Genomic DNA, 19,828 nt, shown 5'->3' on the forward strand with positions numbered 1-19,828 from the left:
GCATGTTTCCAGATGGGAGGAGGATTACCATCCTCCACCATGACTTGGAACGAGGAATTACACAAATCGAAAACAAAATTTTGGAAATCTGCTACAGGACGGTAGCAATCACCAGGAGTAATCAAATTAAACAACCTATCATCTTTTAGTCCCATCTGGAAACTAGTGTTGTTTTTGGCGGCCGATTTTCATTTTAGTTTTAGTCTAGTCTTTGTGTGAACCTGACATTTTAGTTTTTATTAGTTTTAGTCAAGTTCATACACCTTTTAGTCTAGTCAAGTTTTAGTCGACTAAAAGTCTGAGCATTTTAGTCTTATTTTAGTCAGAATTACCCATGACTATTTTAGTCAAGTTTTAGTCGACGAAAACGAATGACATTTTAGTCTAGTTTTAGTCGACGAAAACTGATTACATTTAGTCTATTTTTAGTAATGCAATTTTATTTAACCCAGTCAATATAGTATAAGTACCTAGTAGTATAGACAAAACCAAAGTTTTCTTTTAGCCAAACCCATTTCAAACAAGGTTCTTATTATATTTTTGTTACCTTATAGGCTGAAAAATGCATCCATTGCAGAAGCTGCTCTAATTTTAATTTACAACATTTATTTTACCTACCAAATATGATAGAAGTACACACACATAAATTTAAAAAAATTAAATAAAAACAATAAATAAAATAGCATCACATGACAATGTCAGAAAAAAAAAGAGAAACAAGGTTTGAATGGTCAAGCTACAATTTACTAAAAATTAGTGATGTGACATTTGACACAGAAGCTTCGAATATTAATCAACTTAACAATATTCTTAATTTACTTGATCATCTATGCATACAAGAATCTTTTGTACTTTTTTTTTTTTTTTTAGTTTATTTACAGATTAATTCATTTATACCTTCTGTAAGTAAAATATTTCTTATGGTTTTCTTAGCATAAATTTATTTATTTTATGAAATTGTCCAAAAATTGCTTGGACATCTGGGATGCAAAAGAAACGTTTTCCACCTTTGACCACAAGATGTCATTGGTGTACAACGTGTTGAAAAGCTTCGAGTAATGAACCCTTTTAGATACAGTTGATCCCTTTGGTGCTTCGAAAAGCTTCATTTTCCTATCACTACTAAAAAGTAGAAAAAAATGTATGTGTTCTTCCTTCTTTTTCCCCCAAAAATGAACCCTATCTGGCCGGCCATTGGTCCCTTTATCTGTGTCAGACTTAACTTTGTTTGTGGGCGTCTTCTAGATAATTCTGCGAGTGGAGCTTGAGGGAGTGACGTCGCCTGTGGTTTAGGCTAGAAGGGATACAGCTCTGGCTACTGGGCATGCGCACATCAATCTAACATTATAACATTTCGTTTCATCTCGTTTTCGTCAACGAAAATAAAAGAGACATTTTAGCATAGTTTTTATTTTGTAAACAACATTTAGTCTTGTTTTTATTCGTCAACGATATTTCATAATACATTTTATATAGTCATCGTCACATGACCAGCATTTACGTTTCGTCTCGTCTAGTTTTCGTCACGTGATAAAGGTTCGTTGACGACGATATTTAGTCATAATTTTCATTGACGAAAGCAACACTACTGGAAACATGCATTCACCATCTTGTCACTCCATCCCACCAGATGGTAAATGCTCAAAAATTCCACCACATATTCCTCCAGCGAACGCTCATCTTGCTGGAGGTTCCAGAGCTGGTCCTCAGCCCGGTTCATCTTCTTGTTTGGTCCGTCAATCTGTCACGATCCAGGCGGGGTTGAGGAGTGGAGAATGATGAGGAGAACCGGAGTAAATGAAAACGTAAATAGTTTATAAAATAAAACACTGTAACTGATACAAACAAACAAAAACCGGGAGCATAAGACGATCACATGAAACCAAGCAAACAGCAGTAACAGAATCATTGACGGACAAATGGGGAGTGCACACACAGACTCTTAAATATACTGAAACAGGGGCGTGGTCACAAACAAGATAACGAGGGGGAAATACAAATATGGGCATGACTGAACTAAATGAACATAACCAAAAGGGGGAGACAAGGACTAAACCATATTAGCTATAAACATAGGGGAAAAAACACTAGGAGAACAGAACAGAACTGGGGTCCGTTCTTCGTACCTCGCTAACTAAGTTAGCTGGATTTGATTGTTGACGATTTGGCATGATCTTGGATCGTTCGGTTCTTCAAAGCTCATCCGGGACTTGCTGTCATAGTAACAGGTCCGTAAACTTAAACCTGCTCGGGAGCAGGCTTATTTCATGTAAACAGGATTTAGGCTGCGCTCCTGGCGGGTTATGATTGGTTGAAATGGCGAGGTTACATCTGATTGGTTAAAGAGCACGACTGACACGGACTGACTCACGTGGGAAAAGAAAAGTATTTTGCAAGAAAGTATAGAAAATAATTACGACGATTCACACACGAATGATGACCACAGCCACACACACACACACACACACACACACACACACACACACACACACACACACACACACATTATATATATATATATATATATATATATATATATATATATGTATATATATATATATATATATATGTAACCGGGGCAGGAATAGCCTGATATTTGATTAATTCCCTTGGTGATTTGCTCTTATGTTTGCTGTGACTCAGCCACGCGCTGTCCCCTTTAAGAGTGTGTGCATGCGCAGATGAGAGAGAGCGCGTCAGACTGAAAGAGAGCGCAGTTTGAGACAGAGTCACACAGAGGGAGAAATAGTCGTTTAAACTGTTAAAGAGAGAACATTTCCAGTTTGATATTGACCTGTGAATCTGTGGTGATAACAGTCGTGTGATATTGTCGAGTGTATGGTTGATTTCGCTGCTCATACGACTCGAGTGTGGTGTTCCTGCACGTGAGAGATCTTCCGTGGGGAAAGGAAATTCAGAGACGTTGGGGAAGATTGAGCGTGAGTTAATCTGTAATATGTTATAAAAAGTTGTTGAGAGGTTAAATAACACTGTTTATTTCGTATATTAATGTAACATTGAGTAATTACTGTTCTTTATGTCGTGTTAGAGGGGAGAACAGTCACACGTGATATTGCACGTGCACCAGCTGCGTGAGCTTTTTCTGTGTGCTTCAAAGTCTCAATAAGAGTGAGTTTTAATCGTTTTATTCTCCTAAAGTGTTTAATGTATAAGTTGTAAAGAATATTTGTACCTTTAAGTGTATACAATTTCTCTTGAATGTAGTTACTGTTTGATTTGAACAGAAGGGGTCAAACTGTGAATTGTAATGTATTCAATGTGGTGAAATGTGCAGATTTCTCATGTATGCTGTTTTATTTCTTTCATTAGGCACATACAGGCCACTACCGTTGTTTTTGGCACTCATTTTATTTGTTTCTGAGATTAGCAGTGTGAAAATCACCTTTTATTTGGTTTGTTTTGTAAGACTCTTATTACTTTGTTTTCTGCACTCATTGGAGTCAGTTTGATAGTTTGTTTTGCTATGCCAATTTCAATTATTAATTTGAATGTTTTTCTAAAACTGCTGTTGCTCCTGAACAGAAATTAACGCTGCGTCTCATTTGAGGCTCAGTCAGGAATAAAAGAACCCGTTTTCTTTAGATGTTATGGCTGTGTCTTATTTCCTGACATAACGTTTAAACGGCCACATCTAATTTGGTACCAGGAGTGGGGTTTCCTTTTTTTTTGGGGATTGGTTTATTTTTGTGATAAGAGTGCTAAAATAGTGGGGTGCAAACAACGGTAGTGGTCAAGAGCAGCTGAGTGCTATAAGGACCTGCAGAATATTGTGTGCCATCCTGAAAGGAGCTGCAGGAGGACCAAGGGCCAGCAAACCAGGACTGCTGCGTCGGAGGAGATTGTGAAGGACGGTGCTTGTTGAACTGACTGTTGGAGAACTGAGACTTTCTGCAACTGCGAGTCATGGACGCTGAGGGCATGGACGATGCAACCTCCCAGGGTGAGGACATTCAGGGTGCAGGTGCTGCAGCTCCGGAAATGGACATTGAGGGAGGTAACCCCATCTCGCAGCTACAGTCACAGATCCTGGAGTTGGGACGTAGACATGATCAAGTAATGTCGACGCTTTCTAACATGACTAATGTACCTACTAGATCTTATGTGTATATCCCAAGAGAAAGACAAATTGTACCTTTCAGTGGGGATCCGGGTAAAGATTGCCAAAATGTGGATGAGTTCATTGAGGAACTTGAGAGAGTAATCAGAGTGAGGGGTTTAAATACAGAGGATCAGGTGGATTTTATCCTCTCCCACTTAAGGGGGTCCGCTCTAGATGAAGTCAGGTTGTGTATGGGAGGGGAGGATAAGTTACCTCAAGACATGTTCTCCTACTTGAGGGCAGCTTTCAGGGAAAAGCGAAGCACTCCCCAGTTGTTACATGCATTTTATGCGCGGAAACAATTGGATGGTGAAGATTTCCGTGATTATTCACACGCCCTGTCCTTGCTGCTCAATGCTGCACTCCAGCTGTCACCCCATATTGTTCCGAACATGCAGCTGGCATTGCGAGATCAGTTTATAGAGGGGGTGAGGGATTCAATTCTCCGTAGAGACCTGCGTAAGCTGGTTAGAGAGCGACCTCACGCTACATTATTTGAAGTCCGTGAGGAGGCCCTTATGTGGTGTTTGGAAGAGAAACCCCGTGCAGCTAATCTTGCTAGGAACCGAAATCTAGTGGGTGTGGGGGAAAATGTAGAGCATGCGAGAATGTCTGCGACCGTACCAAGTGACTTGAGTGTAGCCCTGCAGGAAGTAATTAAGGTAATTACACAACAAGGGAAAGCAATCGGGGAACTTACCAATGCTGTCCATGACCTCACGATCCAGAGGTCTGACCCAAGTGGTGAGAAACCTAATAAGGCCAGGTTTAAGCCAAAATATACCCGTGATGGCCAACCCATTTGTTTGAGATGCGAGGGTGTGGGACACATAGCCCGGCAATGCACTGTGCCACGCTTCCGTGAAAACCCTGTGCCAGCTACGCCAGAGTCTCAGAGTCTTCAGGGAAACTGTGCGCCTCCATTGCGAAGAGCCGAGCAATGAGAGGTGGCACTGATGGCTCAAACAGTGGCACCCTTACCAAAGAGCGATTCCTGGAGCGTGCAGTGGGCAAGTGCCCAGAAGTCGAAATTCACATTGGGGGGGTAGCTGTCAGGTGCCTATTGGACACTGGAAGCAATGTGAGTACTTTGACAGAGAGTTTTTTTAAAGAGCATCTTCATGGAGAAGATAAAGACATGCATTGTACGACCAAGTGGTTGAAGATCACCGCTGCCAATAGGTTGCCGCTTCCCTACCTGGGGTATGTCGAACTTGATATCCAGGTAATGGGTTTGACTATACCTGGGTGTGGGTTCCTGGTGATTCGCGACCAAGAGGAAGGGGCAGCCGACTCAGCGCCCCCAGGCATACTTGGCATGAACATAGCACAGCGCTGTAAACAGTTGATTCTGGCCGAGTTTGAAAATGCTTTGGAAGGGACTATGGATGCTGACTGGAGAGCCGCCTTTAACAAGGTGCAAGAGGCTATCCCAGTGGAGGCGACCTCTATGGTTCGGACAATAGGCACACATAAGCTGTATGTACCTGCAGGCTCAGTTGCTACAATTCAGGCTAAAACACATAAGGAACTGATTGGAAATAGGGGCTTAGGATTGTTTGAACCAGGTAATACATCATTGCCAGGTGGTCTGGTCCTGGTTCCTACCCTGGTGTCACCTGGTAGTCGAGTGTTCCCAGTGCAGGTAGTAAACTTGTCAGCAGAGGATGTGTGGTTGCCGCCTAAGTTGAAACTCGGGATACTTACCCAGGGTCGTCGCTTTGAGGGTAGCTCCTGCGAGGTTACATTCCATCGTATCTCCGCGGATCACGAAGAAGTTACTGTCCACCAGAGATCAATGACAGGGGTTGGGAGTGACCTGCAGTGTCCATTGGAGAAGGTGCGAATAGGTGGTACCCCTACACAGCAGGCAGAGCTGAAGGCACTCCTGATGAAGTACTTGGATGTGTTCGCCACCTGTGACGAAGACCTTGGTTATGCTGACGTGGTAAAACATGAGATTCCCCTGAAAGATGACCTCCCTGTCTCACAGCCATACCGACGAATACCCCCGAACCAATTTGAGGAGGTAAAGGACCATATCTCCGGATTACTCAAGAAGGGTGTCATCCGAGAAAGCTCCAGTTCGTACGCTTCTCCGGTGGTGTTAGTTCGTAAGTCTGATGGGAGTCTCCGATTATGCGTGGATTACAGGAAGCTGAACTCTAAAACTAGACGTGACGCATTCCCATTGCCACGAATTGATGAGAGTCTGGATGCTTTGAGCAAGGCCAAGGTATTCTCATCTATTGATCTTGCGAGTGGCTATCATCAGGTGGCAGTTCATGAGAAGGACCAGAACAAAACAGCCTTCATTACACCATTTGGGCTGTATGAGTACCAGCGGATGCCGTTTGGACTCTGTAATGCGCCTGCGACATTCCAGCGCCTCATGCAAAGCATAATGAGTGATCTGGTCTTTCAAATGGTCCTTGTATACTTGGATGATTTGCTTATCTATTCAAGTACATTTGAGGGACATTTAGTGAGGCTCGAGACTGTGCTAAAAAGGTTAAGGGAGGCTGGTCTAAAGGTAAAGGTGGAAAAGTGCCATTTTCTGCAGTCCGAGGTAAAGTTCCTGGGGCATGTGGTATCAGCGCAGGGGGTGTCTACAGACCCGGACAAAGTGAGTGCAGTGAAGCAATGGCCGATCCCTAACACTCTAAAGGAGCTGCGATCCTTTTTAGGGTTTTGCAGTTACTATCGAAGATTCATTGAGGGTTTCTCTAGAGTGGCGGGTCCGCTTCATGATGTGGTTAACACTTGTGTTCGCCAGGGGAGTGTTGTTCAGGCCAATAAGTTGTTCAAGGCCTCCTGGACAACAGAATGCCAACAGGCCTTTGAGCACCTCAAGGAGAAGCTTACCTGTGCTCCAACGCTGGGCTATGCGGACTTCACCTTACCGTTTGTGCTAGAGACCGACGCCAGTAACCTGGGATTAGGTGCTGTGCTATACCAGCAGCAAGGGGGAAGGAAAACTGTGATAGCGTATGCAAGTCGGAGGTTGAGGGGTGCAGAGCGAAATGACAGGAACTACAGCAGTATGAAGCTGGAGCTCCTGGCACTCAAGTGGGCAGTGGGGGAGAAGTTCAGGAGTTACCTGCTGGGATCGAAGTTTACTGTCTTAACAGATAACAACCCTCTGTGCCATCTCAACACGGCCAAGCTGGGCGCAATTGAACAGAGGTGGGTTGCACAGCTTGCAGTATTTGATTTTGACGTGCAGTACCGTCCTGGTCGGTGTAATACTGCAGCCGATGCTCTCTCTAGAAGACCAGGGCTAGAGGAAATGGAGGTGGTAACTGAAGATTCGGAGTACGATGGCTGTGTGGCTATTTGCAGCGGGCTCCGCACAGGGACGGCAGTGGAGGCTGATCTGTCAGGGCTAATGGAAGGTCCTAGAAATGGAGGAACAATACAGCTACAATCAGCCATGGTTGATCAAGGGAATGAAGAGAGACAACTCCTGGAGAATACCCCAACGCTACCTGGATACACTAAAGATGAGCTCCGTCAGTTCCAAGGGGAAGATCCGACCATCAGCATGCTTAAGTGCTTCTGGGACAAGAAGAGGAAACCCACAAATCATGAGAGGAAAGGCTTGTCTCGATCTGTGCTCTTGTTGCTTAAGCAGTGGGATAGAATCCAAGAGAGAGAGGGGCTGTTGTTTAGAGTCATTGACGATGTTTTCAATGGGGAATGCCGGCAGTTGCTGCTCCCTGCATGTCTGGTCAAGCTGGTGTTGCAAAGTGTCCATGACCAGATGGGGCATCAGGGCATTGAGAGGACGCTGGGCCTGCTCAAGCAGCGTTGTTATTGGGTGGGGATGAGTGATGCTGTGGATAAGTGGGTGAAGGAGTGCCAGCGATGCGTGTTAGCCAAAATGCCACAGCCAAAGATACAGGCACCTTGGGCCCCGTTCTTGGCGTCACATCCATTAGAGGTGGTTGCGATGGATTTCACCACACTAGAGCCTGCATCGGATGGGCGGGAGAATGTCTTAGTTGTTACAGATGTATTCACTAAGTTCAGCCAGGCGTTCCCCACCCGCAATCAGAAAGCAGACACTACAGCTAAGGTCCTGCTGAAGGAATGGTTCCTTAAGCATGGTGTGCCACAGCGTCTTCACTCAGACCAGGGGAGGAACTTTGAGAGTGCCGTTATTGCAGAGCTCTGTAAGCTGTACGGGGTAAGGAAATCCCACACTACGCCACATCACCCCCAGGGAAATGCGCAGTGTGAGAGATTTAACCGCACACTGCACGATCTCTTGCGTTCATTACCACCTGAGAAGAAACGGAGATGGCCAGAGTACTTACCTGAGTTGGTGTACGCCTACAATGTGACTCCCCATTCTTCCACCGGTTACTCTCCATACTACATGCTGTTTGGAATGCAGCCACACTTACCAGTAGATGCCTTGCTGGGTCAGGAGACAGGAGGGGAGATAGAGCCTACCTGGTTGTCTGTCCATAAGGAACGGCTTCAGGATGCACAATCCAGAGCACGAGAGTATGCTGAAAGAAAGGCAGCGGACCATATTGCCAAGCGTGAGAATGTGGTGTATTGTCCAGAGGTAGCAGTGGGTCAGCAGGTGTATTTACGATATCGTCCTTCAGGAAGGAACAAGATCCAGGATGCCTGGGCCCCCACAGTGTATACGGTGGTTGAGGTGCATGGAACAACCTACACCGTGGAACCGGTGGGAGGTGGTCCTGCAAAAAGAGTGCATAGGTCAGACATAAGGCCCTGTCCAAGACCAGTCCCAGTGCCGTTGCCTAGGAAAAGAGTGACGCCTGTAAAAGTTCCTACCTCGGAGTTGGTAGAAGGGATGCTTACACTGGATGCAGAATGTGTGCTGGTGGAGGAAACCAGATGGACTAAGGAGGATCCAATGGACAAAGTGCTCGGGAGGTTGCAGCAGCCAGTGGTGCAGCCAGAGGATGATGCTGAAATAAGAGAAGGGGAGGGCAATGATGGAGTGCAAGTAGATGATGAGGCGAGTATAGTAAGACAGCTCCCTCAGCCCAAAACAGGAAGAAAGGATTCAGAATTGGAGGTGGTGGTGACTAGGCCAGTTCCTGTTCCCTGAAAGCCCAGGGCAGAGAGTGTCCAGGTGGATGTACCCTGTCCTTCACCACGCAGGACTCAGCGGTCTACTGCTGGGGTTCATAGCAATCCAAACAGGCTGCCTAAATCGGCTTGCAATTCTGTGTCTTTCAGTCCCGATGTTCTTTCCCAAGTGTTAGCTGGAATAGTTTTGTATACATCTGGAAAACTACAAGGAGTTGTGGATGATTAAAGCATGTTTGTAGTCATCGAGGACGTTGACTGTAGGCAGGGGAGAGTGTAACCGGGGCAGGAATAGCCTGATATTTGATTAATTCCCTTGGTGATTTGCTCTTATGTTTGCTGTGACTCAGCCACGCGCTGTCCCCTTTAAGAGTGTGTGCATGCGCAGATGAGAGAGAGCGCGTCAGACTGAAAGAGAGCACAGTTTGAGACAGAGTCACACAGAGGGAGAAATAGTCGTTTAAACTGTTAAAGAGAGAACATTTCCAGTTTGATATTGACTTGTGAATCTGTGGTGATAACAGTCGTGTGATATTGTCGAGTGTATGGTTGATTTCGCTGCTCATACGACTCGAGTGTGGTGTTCCTGCACGTGAGAGATCTTCCGTGGGGAAAGGAAATTCAGAGACGTTGGGGAAGATTGAGCGTGAGTTAATCTGTAATATGTTATAAAAAGTTGTTGAGAGGTTAAATAACACTGTTTATTTCGTATATTAATGTAACATTGAGTAATTACTGTTCTTTATGTCGTGTTAGAGGGGAGAACAGTCACACGTGATATTGCACGTGCACCAGCTGCGTGAGCTTTTTCTGTGTGCTTCAAAGTCTCAATAAGAGTGAGTTTTAATCGTTTTATTCTCCTAAAGTGTTTAATGTATAAGTTGTAAAGAATATTTGTACCTTTAAGTGTATACAATTTCTCTTGAATGTAGTTACTGTTTGATTTGAACAGAAGGGGTCAAACTGTGAATTGTAATGTATTCAATGTGGTGAAATGTGCAGATTTCTCATGTATGCTGTTTTATTTCTTTCATTAGGCACATACAGGCCACTACCGTTGTTTTTGGCACTCATTTTATTTGTTTCTGAGATTAGCAGTGTGAAAATCACCTTTTATTTGGTTTGTTTTGTAAGACTCTTATTACTTTGTTTTCTGCACTCATTGGAGTCAGTTTGATAGTTTGTTTTGCTATGCCAATTTCAATTATTAATTTGAATGTTTTTCTAAAACTGCTGTTGCTCCTGAACAGAAATATACATTAACACTGCGTCTCATTTGAGGCTCAGTCAAGTCAAGTCACCTTTATTTATATAGCGCCTTTTACAATACAGATTGTGTCAAAGCAACTGCACAGTATTTAAACAGCACAATAGTGTGTAAGTAACGCATTATTGTAACAATCAATTTTCAGTTAAAGGCAGTTCATCAATGAATTCAGTGATATCATCGTCAGTTCAGTTCAAATAGTATACGATATCGCTGGAAAGTGTCCCCAACTAAGCAAGCCAGAGGCGACAGCGGCAAGGAACCAAAACTCCACAGGTGACAGAAATGGAGAAAAAAACCTTGGGAGAAACCAGGCTCAGTCGGGGGACCAGTTCTCCTCTGGCCAGACCAAACAACAGTTTGTACCAATGTCTGATTGTAGAGAACTCATCAGGATCCTGTGGTGTAGCGCCGATGGCCGTCAAGGTTGGCGAGGTCTTTATTGATGATCCGCCTTGGAGCTCATCTGGTTGACATCCACGGCTATTGAAGTCATCTCCAGGTGGTGATCCATGATCTAAGCTGGGTACGGACTGGATCCGGGGGACTGCAGTGACCATCTGATCTGGATACAGGCTGGGTCTGGAGGCTACGGTGACCTCGGAATAAGAATGAAACAGACTAATATTAGCGTAGATGCCATTCTCAGTCAGGAATAAAAGAACCCGTTTTCTTTAGATGTTATGGCTGTGTCTTATTTCCTGACATAACGTTTAAACGGCCACATATATATATGTATACTACCGTTCAAAAGTTTGGGGTTAGTACTTTTTTTTTTTTTTTTAAGAAATTAATACTTTTATCCACCAATGATGTATTAGTTCAATAATAAAAAAAAAATATTAAAAGTTAATAATAAATAATTTACATTGTTATAAAAAAATATATAAATAAAATAACATATCAAGGGAAAAACATGTAACATGGGCAGCATTAACGCATTTAATTTGTTCACTACTTTTTGCCAGCCCTCTCTCCTTGCTTTTCCAGCCTTTGCAGTTTTCCCTTTCGTTTTAATTAAACTCTGATACTCCTGAAATCCCTCAATCAAGAGTTCTTGCTCTGCTGCAGAAAAATACTGAGCGTGCTCCTTCGACATGTTCGCCGACCAATCAAAGCGTTGCCGATCAATGTTTCTACTATCGATACGTAGCCCCTTTTAAGCCACCCAGGGATCTCAAATAACTTCATCCAGCTATACTAATCATCAACAACAGGTGCGTTCGGAGAACCGGAATAGCGAGCTCATAGTTAGCGCGATGATTTGATCTTGGATGTGTCATTTGATCTGGGATGTAGTAAGCGAGGTACGAAGAACGGACCCCAGGACAGAACACAGACATATCCTGACAAAAGTAAGCCATACAGTTTTGGAATGACTTGAGGGTGATGATTTTTATTAATGAATTTTTTTTATTACATAATTTATTAGCAACAAATTTCCTGCATTCTAGCTCAAAATCAATGCTTTACTGCATGCATTTCTCTGTGACAAAAATGTAATTAAGTTTGTTGCATTTGAATTCAGCAGTATTTATCATTATTTGTTTAAATCCTGTTTTATTCATTCATGTACTCCAATTAAAGACCCTATAACCCTGCTGAAATAAACAGCTTAAACCAGCCTTGGTTGGTTGGCCAGTTTAGGCTGGAAGTAGCTGGTTTTAGCTGGTCTTTTAGTTGGTGGTTTCCGAGCCTGACCAGCTAAGACCAGCCTGGCCAAGCTGGAAAAGTGGTCAAAACCCTTTTAAAACCAGCCTGCTGACCAGCTAAAACCAGCATGTGCTGGGTTTTTTTCACCAGGAAACCCAAGAAAACTTTCATGTGGAACTTGTGGGCCGGATGGGCTGAATTTGTCCAGGGCCGAATTTTAACCCCAGTCCAGCCCTGGGTACCTGTCTGATGACGTGAAAGACCCAATTGTCAAAACAATACAAAGAGGAACTGCGCCGCAAGAGCTGTGTGTCACTAACATGCCGAAACGCAAATGTAGTTTCACAGACAAATTGGGAAAAAAAATTGTTTTACAAGGCAATTCTTATTTAAGCATTTTATGTATTATTTATTTATGTTTGTATTAGGCCTGTATAAAGAAAAGACTAAAAGAGATGATATTTTTTACAGGGCAATACGGTTTTGATATAAGATTTAGTTCAAACAGAAAGAGAATTTAAATAAATGTGTGATTTCTAAAAGCGCCTTGGGGGGGGGGGGGGTCCCTCTTTTTGGATTCTCAGAATATGGTCACCCTGAACTAAAGTCCATATTTCCAAATTGTTAATAAAAATATTTGTACACATAAAATGGTAGTAAACCAGTTTGTTTAGACATTATAAAGGCACTTTTCAAAGATTTTTGAAGATTTATTAGAATCAATGTTTGAACAGAGGTGTTAGAGACATTTGATGGATTTTTTTTTTTTTTTTTTACATTTTCATAAAAAAATTAGCAAAGTAACAAAGGTGTCCCTGTGGTGCTGGTTCTGGTCCTCATCCGGCTGGGCCTGATAAGTGATGATGAAGTGATAAGTGAATAGGTTGGCAGGTTGTGGGTCGCTAGGCTGTGCAGGCCAGGAAGTCTGGACAAGGGGACAGCAACAAGAGATGGTAGGGCAGTCGTTGGGTTGGCACTTCAGGTTCGATGAGGGCCAGTGGGACATCAAATACAAGGATGGCTGATGACTGGAAAAGGTTTACCTCACAAGTGAGGTTAAGAGGGGAAGAAATAGAGTGGGTTAGCATTACTGTAACTCATGATCAGTGGCGGCTGGTGATTTTTTTTAATTTTTTTTTTTGTGATTTTCACATACAAACGAAGCATTCTGGTGCATTCTGACAAAATAATAGATAACATTCTAGTTAACAAGTTAACATTCTCTCCCTGTGTCTGTATGTGTATTTGTGAGAAAGTGTGTGTGTGTGTGTGTGTGTGTGAGAGAGAGAGAGAGAGAGAGAGAGAGAGAGAGAGAGAGAGAGAGAGAGAGGGAATGTGATTATAAAATGGGTGAGTCTGTTACGGCCAATCTATTGTGTTGGTAACTTCACTCAAATCTATCTACAGCCAAATATGATAAAATACCAATATAATGTGTGCAACCTTTTATGTGTGTTTGTTCAAGACACACTGAAGGCATGATTCCACCATAGGTTTGCAGAGAACTACATACAATATGTACACTGAAGGCATGATGCCACCATAGGTTTGCAGAGAACTACATACAATATGTACACTGAAGGCATGATGCCACCATAGGTTTGCAGAGAACTACATACAATATGTACACTGAAGGCATGATGCCACCATAGGTTTGCATAGAACTACATGCAATATGCACACTGAAGGCATGATGCCACCATAGGTTTGCAGAGAACTACATACAATATGCACACTGAAGGCATGATGCCACCATAGGTTTGCAGAGAACTACATACAATATGTACGCTGAAGGCATGATGCCACCATAGGTTTGCAGAGAACTACATACAATATGCACACTGAAGGCATGATGCCACCATAGGTTTGCAGAGAACTATATACAATATGTACACTTGAAAGGGGTGGGGTGGTGGTGTGGGGTTGTGAGGGCCGCTGTAACCAGTGTCCATCCTCACGGGAAGGGGGGTGGGGGTGATTGAGGATCAGTGAAACCCAGTGTCCATTCTCACTGGAAGACCCACCAGAGACCCACATTGGACTAATGCCCTTTGATAACCGCTGGTAGGGTCTCTGTCTCATCCTGTGCTGTTACATTGCCTCTGCATGGCTTCACAACTCCGCACCGGGCCATCAGCTTTCTAAATATATACTTAAACTGGCTGGCATTGGGGTTGTTATTCCAGCCACCTTAAAAAAAAAATACACAATATACAGGTATTACCAAACAATTCAGACTGTATCAGTGTAAATGCAGTATAAATTCTGCAAACAGATAGTAAAACACAATTTTCTAAATACTCAAAGTAGTTTGTGACACTTTCAGATAATGTGTATGTCTTCAGAAAACATATTTTACCAGAAATGAAAAAACAACAACAAAAAAAAAAACATATGGACTGACAAACTGAAAAATTATACAACAATACAATAATACAACAATTTGCTAAAACTTCGTATCACTTAGTATTGCAGCTGGTAAATATAAATTATGAACCCTACCGGATGCTCTGATGTAGTTAAACAGGAGTTCCAAGTGGTCCTGGCTGAATCTGTAGGTCAGGACATATCGCTGGCCTTCAAGCAGCACAGGAACCATCGATATCAACGTGTCAATGTTTATGATGAAGCCCAGGACGGTGCCTTCAAAAGCAAATATTGCATTACTAAGATGATTCTGCAAAAACAGGACACAAGAAAGTAGGGATGCAAACTAACAATATAAAGTAAAAATAGTGAATGCTCCCAAAGCAGCAGAAGTGCGCACTTCTCAGGGCAGAAACAAATCTGGGGGGCTTTAAGCTAACTCGTTTGCATCCCTGACTTAAAATAAAATCAGTGTGAGGTTTAGGATCCTTAAAATTACTTTTAGGACACTAAACCTTCTTGAACTAATTCAAAACATAACCTGCAGACCATGCAATACATACCATTTTGATACTGGCATCTGGAAAGAAAAAAACTGAATACAAGAGAATTGGAACACAGACAAATTAGCAAATTTGAACACATTGGAGAAAGATAGCATCATATGAATAATACATAATACGTACCACTTTATGAACTCGCAGAGACAGTAAAGAGCATCTTATGAACTTGATGCAGACAGGACAGAACATCTTACAGGACAGAGCATTTTATGAACTCGATGCAGACAGGAGGACAGAGCATCTGAACTTGATGCAGAAGATAGTAGATAAAGAAGAAAACAGAACATCTGTTGAACTTAGGTCATGGACTTAAGGGATGCACTGAAACGGGTACAGTTTTACCTTAGATAGTTTAATGATTTGTAAATTGACAACTTGTACACATCTAACAAAGACTAAAATAAACCCTTATTTTCTAAATCAACAGTCTCATTCTGATAATTTAATTATAATTAAGAATTTGTATTGGGTATTGGTGACTACAAATGGTGTCAGTGCATCACTAATTGAACAGTCACTATATTAAAAGACCTCTTTGTTTGGTAAAGGGGTATGCTTTTATCAAGAACTCCCTGGTGCTTGTCCAATTCCAAGAACCAAGGGGGGCTTTGAACCCTTTGGCTCTGGGATTGCGACTGTTCAAGATGTCAAAAAGCCTGTTATCTATAAACAAATATCTAAATTAACTGAAAGCACTGAAAACATCACTATAACTTAGAGTGGATTCACACTTGGTCCCTTTCAACCCTAAACGTGACCTAGGAACAGTTACTCCACACTAAATTAGACTGAATCAGTCTCAATTCAATGTGGAGTCACTGTTCTCAGATCACATTTATGAAAATAAAATGTTAACGGGTTAATCCCGGAGGCATTCACATTTAGGTTAAAGGGGTTGCAGCAATGAATCTCTCAAATGTTGGCAAGAACAGTAGAATGTTGGGAAATGTTTTTGGTCAAATCCCTAGCTATATTACCTTAATAAATTCTGTAGTAGCCTCACAGTCTTTGAACTCTGCATAGCCCACTTCCTGCAAGGTGCGGAGCGCCACTGCCACAGAGTTACTCAAAGTCTGAGCAGCTAGGGAGACCTTGATTGAGATTATAAGGAGAAATAAAGGGCATATTAGCACAACAAGATACAAACATCATCAAAAAGTATAAAAACACAATAAAGCCCTAGAGTCCATTTCTATTGCAGCCCTCTATACATAAATCATCATGCAAACATACCTTCATCTTCTGATTGGCAAAGTTCACATGCTTGTCTGTGACTCGGTTGGCAGCATGTAGACCACTTTTCTTTTGGACATTGTTCAGCTGAACAATGTACTTTCAATTTATACAGCCACTTATGCTTGTTATTGGGCTGTATGCCTGCAGAATCAGATTTTTTTTTTCACTGCACACATCAACTGTAAAGCACCATATTCTGCACAACTATGTAAATACAATCAAAATGTATAAAAAGCAGAACAGTCAACCCGAGCAGATAGGCAATAATGTGCATGTACCTGCAACACATTGCGTGCCAGCTTCAGCATGTGGCAAGCGTCCATCATAACAAAAACTTTGTCATGGGTTACTGGATGTGGGAAATGGGTCTTCAAGGGCTCACGGGGGTCTGCTTTTAGGTCGCACCCAAGTTTGGTGCACATACTGACATTAGATGCATGACCATCCATTGTCATGCACACCACCCTTATCTGACGATGATGCAGCTCTTCTAATGCATGTTCTACTAACACTTTCTGTGATTCTGGTGTTAGGGACTTGGTCAAATAATATGTGATTGGAGCTTTCCAATAACCTTGAAGCCCAACCACCATAAACACAAGAACCTCGGAAGCCATGCCAGTCTCATTCAATCGATCCCCCATGTCCACATATCCAAACATTGTTTGTGTCTGAGGATCATGTTGGACATGATGTTTTATGGACATGGCATCCAGCATCAGAGTGACACGTCCATATTTGTCCTCATCTTCCTGATGCCGTCTTTCCAGCATGTCCAACATCATTTTATTGAGACCAGGTCTGGCGTCAAGAGAGCTCAGCCACCTTGTATAATTAAAAAGGAGACATTTAACCACGTAGACATTTAAACCACTAACCCAAGCATCCCTATGATGGACACTGGACATACTAAACATATCTGTAACATGATTACGTTAACACCCATTTGACTTTGGGTAACTTTCACCCGATTATTCCCCAGTTCGCCCCTTTAAACAGCATATTTGACGCTTTAATCGTCATTGCCAGCCTGTGATTTAACCATTCATGATCATTTTGTATGTAGTGCTTTATGTAATTCAGTGTAAATGTAGACATCATATAGAATACCTTTGCATTGAACTGGGATGTGGCAGGTAAATATGTAGAGTCTCTCTCAGGTAGTTATATGCCTTTGGACCATGCAGATGGAGCGTAAGGGCAAAATCTCTCTGGGCCTTGGTGTACTCTACACCCTGCCTCGACAAGAGATGAACCGGAAGATCTGAAATTAAATTAGCAAAAGTGATTCAGTAGGTTTATCAAAAGTAACTAGGAAGTCAAAAAAGAACATATAATACACAAAATATTCAATGGAATATTTTTTATTTTACCTGAGTAGCATTCAAGCCTGTCTTTCAGCTCTTCGTTGATGAGATTTTTCTCCTTCAGTTCCTCCAGAAGAGCCTGCATGTTGTTCTTGGCCCTCTTCTCTCTCCTCAAGGCATTACTCTTCTCCCGCTGCAGTTTCCTCAGTCTCACTGAGGCCTGTTCAAATTTGGCCTTTATAGCCTTAGGGGAAGCAGGCAATGCATACAAGTGCTCAGTGGCCTGCAGCTTGCGCTTCCGCTTGTGCCTCAACCTCCTCACTCTCCTCTCTGCAGTGGCTCCCTGTTGAATTGGCAAAATAATAATAACTTACTTTTTCAAGAATTCAATCTTCAATTCAATCTCAATTCTGCGAGCCTGAATACATTTTTGGGTTCTACAGTTCTTCAACAGACAACACAACAGCATACTTTTAAGAAATTGTATAGGCTTCTCCACTTGTAAGGCAAAAATATGTGTTGTGGCTCTGGACACAAAATGTAAAGGTTGTCTACCCCTGGGTGTAGTTTCGACGTTCACAAAGGTTTATTCATTCTAGTGTATGAGTGACAGAGAAAGTGAGATAGCCAGTAGTTTTCAAACTTTTTTTTTAACAGAGTACCACCTCAAATAATACTGGGCTTATAGACTACTAACACCATCATAGACCTTTCTGGGTACCACCAAGATAAAGGATTTAATATTACAAGTTACTACACGGCTTTTCAGAGGGCTGCAGAAAGTTCCATTCACTTGAATGGGTCTTCCCAACGTTCGAGCCTATGTTAAATCTGTAATCTATTTGTTTCTCAGCAAAAGCCACAATGAACGGTAACAAATAGGCTATAGCCTAGGCCCGGGGTCGTCAACCGGCGGACCGAGGTCCGGATCCGGACCGCAAGATGCGTCCATGCGGACCATGAAAGCTTTTGACATATTTAAATAAAAAAATGCCAAACGCTAATTTCTAATAAATAAATTTATATTAAGCATACCAGGGTCAGCGTTTGGGTGCAATCTTCCGTGCAGCCATGAGAGCAGAGATCGGCACATTGCGTACAGACAGATGTAGCTTTCACTGTTATTTAACTGCGCAATATGTTAAAGTGAAAGTAAAAACAGCTTTCAGCATCTGACGTGTACATTCTCTCAGAGACGATGATAGACGAATATACTTAATGTGCTGATATTAATTTACCTCCCTAATATTTCTCTTGTGCGCCGAACAGGAAAAAATAAAAAGAAACATATTTTGTGTAGGCTAAGGGTTGTTGTTGAAAGTCTGTGTTTAAAATAATTAATTTTCATTGATGACTGCAGTATTATTAGGGGTTAAGAAAGTTTTAATTATGATTTCAGGTTGTCTTAAATGTGGGGACTGAAAGGCAAGAATTGCGATGAAACTTTATAAAGCTATCCATTGAATAAATATGAGCGCTGCACGTTTCAAAGTCAGCTGCGGCGCTGCTTTGTGTACCATTTTGATAGCGCCTCCTGCTGGAAGAGAATGATCTGCCATTTTTAATCAGCTGGTATCAACCTTCTGTTGTCAAAAAGACCAATGTGAAAATCTGTCCTAGTTTTAGGCAGCGTAGAGTAGAGTTGTAATGTGAACTGATGGATCGACAAGATCATGTGTTATACAAATTTAAACAATTAAGGCAGTAAAATATGTATATGTTAATTAATATAATTGTTCTGTTACAGTGATTGTCCAAGTTGAAAATAATTAAGGAATAAATGTTTAGGCTGTAGTTGTATCCCCCTACTGGCTGCTCTGAGAATAACACAACCATTATCATGTGACTGATCCAATGACTAACAAGGAAGTTAGTGCCTTCCATGCTGCTGTTTGATTGCTGAGTCAGAAAGCAGTGAATCGATACACATCTGCATTCATCCTTGGCCTTTGGTAGCTTCGTCGGTATGTTTATTGTTATTGTTCATAGTACTTCAATTATAATAGATTATTTAAGAGTTTTTTGTAATTTGTATTATTTGAGTATATTGTAAATGTAATTCTCACTGGACCATACCAGAATCATTGTCACTGTATACTGATTACCTTTATTGCCTGATAATTTATTTTCATGTTATTTGATAAGCAGAAAGAGCTAGAATACAAGACATTTGTAAGAAACATTTCTCTTTTTGTCTACATTGTGAATGTCAATTTATATTGTTTATTTTCTTCTTATTCAT

At 42.0% G+C, this 19,828-nt stretch overlaps 2 long non-coding RNA genes across 2 annotated transcripts; both read left to right on the forward strand.

Moving 5' to 3' along the window:
- Positions 1-2,816: 2,816 nt before the first annotated feature.
- Positions 2,817-3,478, forward strand: LOC141340490 (uncharacterized). Its single transcript, XR_012356582.1, has 3 exons — positions 2,817-2,939; positions 3,050-3,129; positions 3,331-3,478. It is a non-coding gene; the product is annotated as an uncharacterized lncRNA (long non-coding RNA).
- Positions 3,479-9,634: 6,156 nt separating this feature from the next.
- LOC141340421 (uncharacterized) lies at positions 9,635-10,378 on the forward strand. Its single transcript, XR_012356576.1, has 3 exons — positions 9,635-9,839; positions 9,950-10,029; positions 10,231-10,378. It is a non-coding gene; the product is annotated as an uncharacterized lncRNA (long non-coding RNA).
- Positions 10,379-19,828: the final 9,450 nt, after the last annotated feature.

Source organism: Garra rufa, chromosome 8 (assembly GCF_049309525.1).
Source record: "Garra rufa chromosome 8, GarRuf1.0, whole genome shotgun sequence".
NCBI classification, from domain to species: Eukaryota; Metazoa; Chordata; class Actinopteri; order Cypriniformes; family Cyprinidae; genus Garra; species Garra rufa.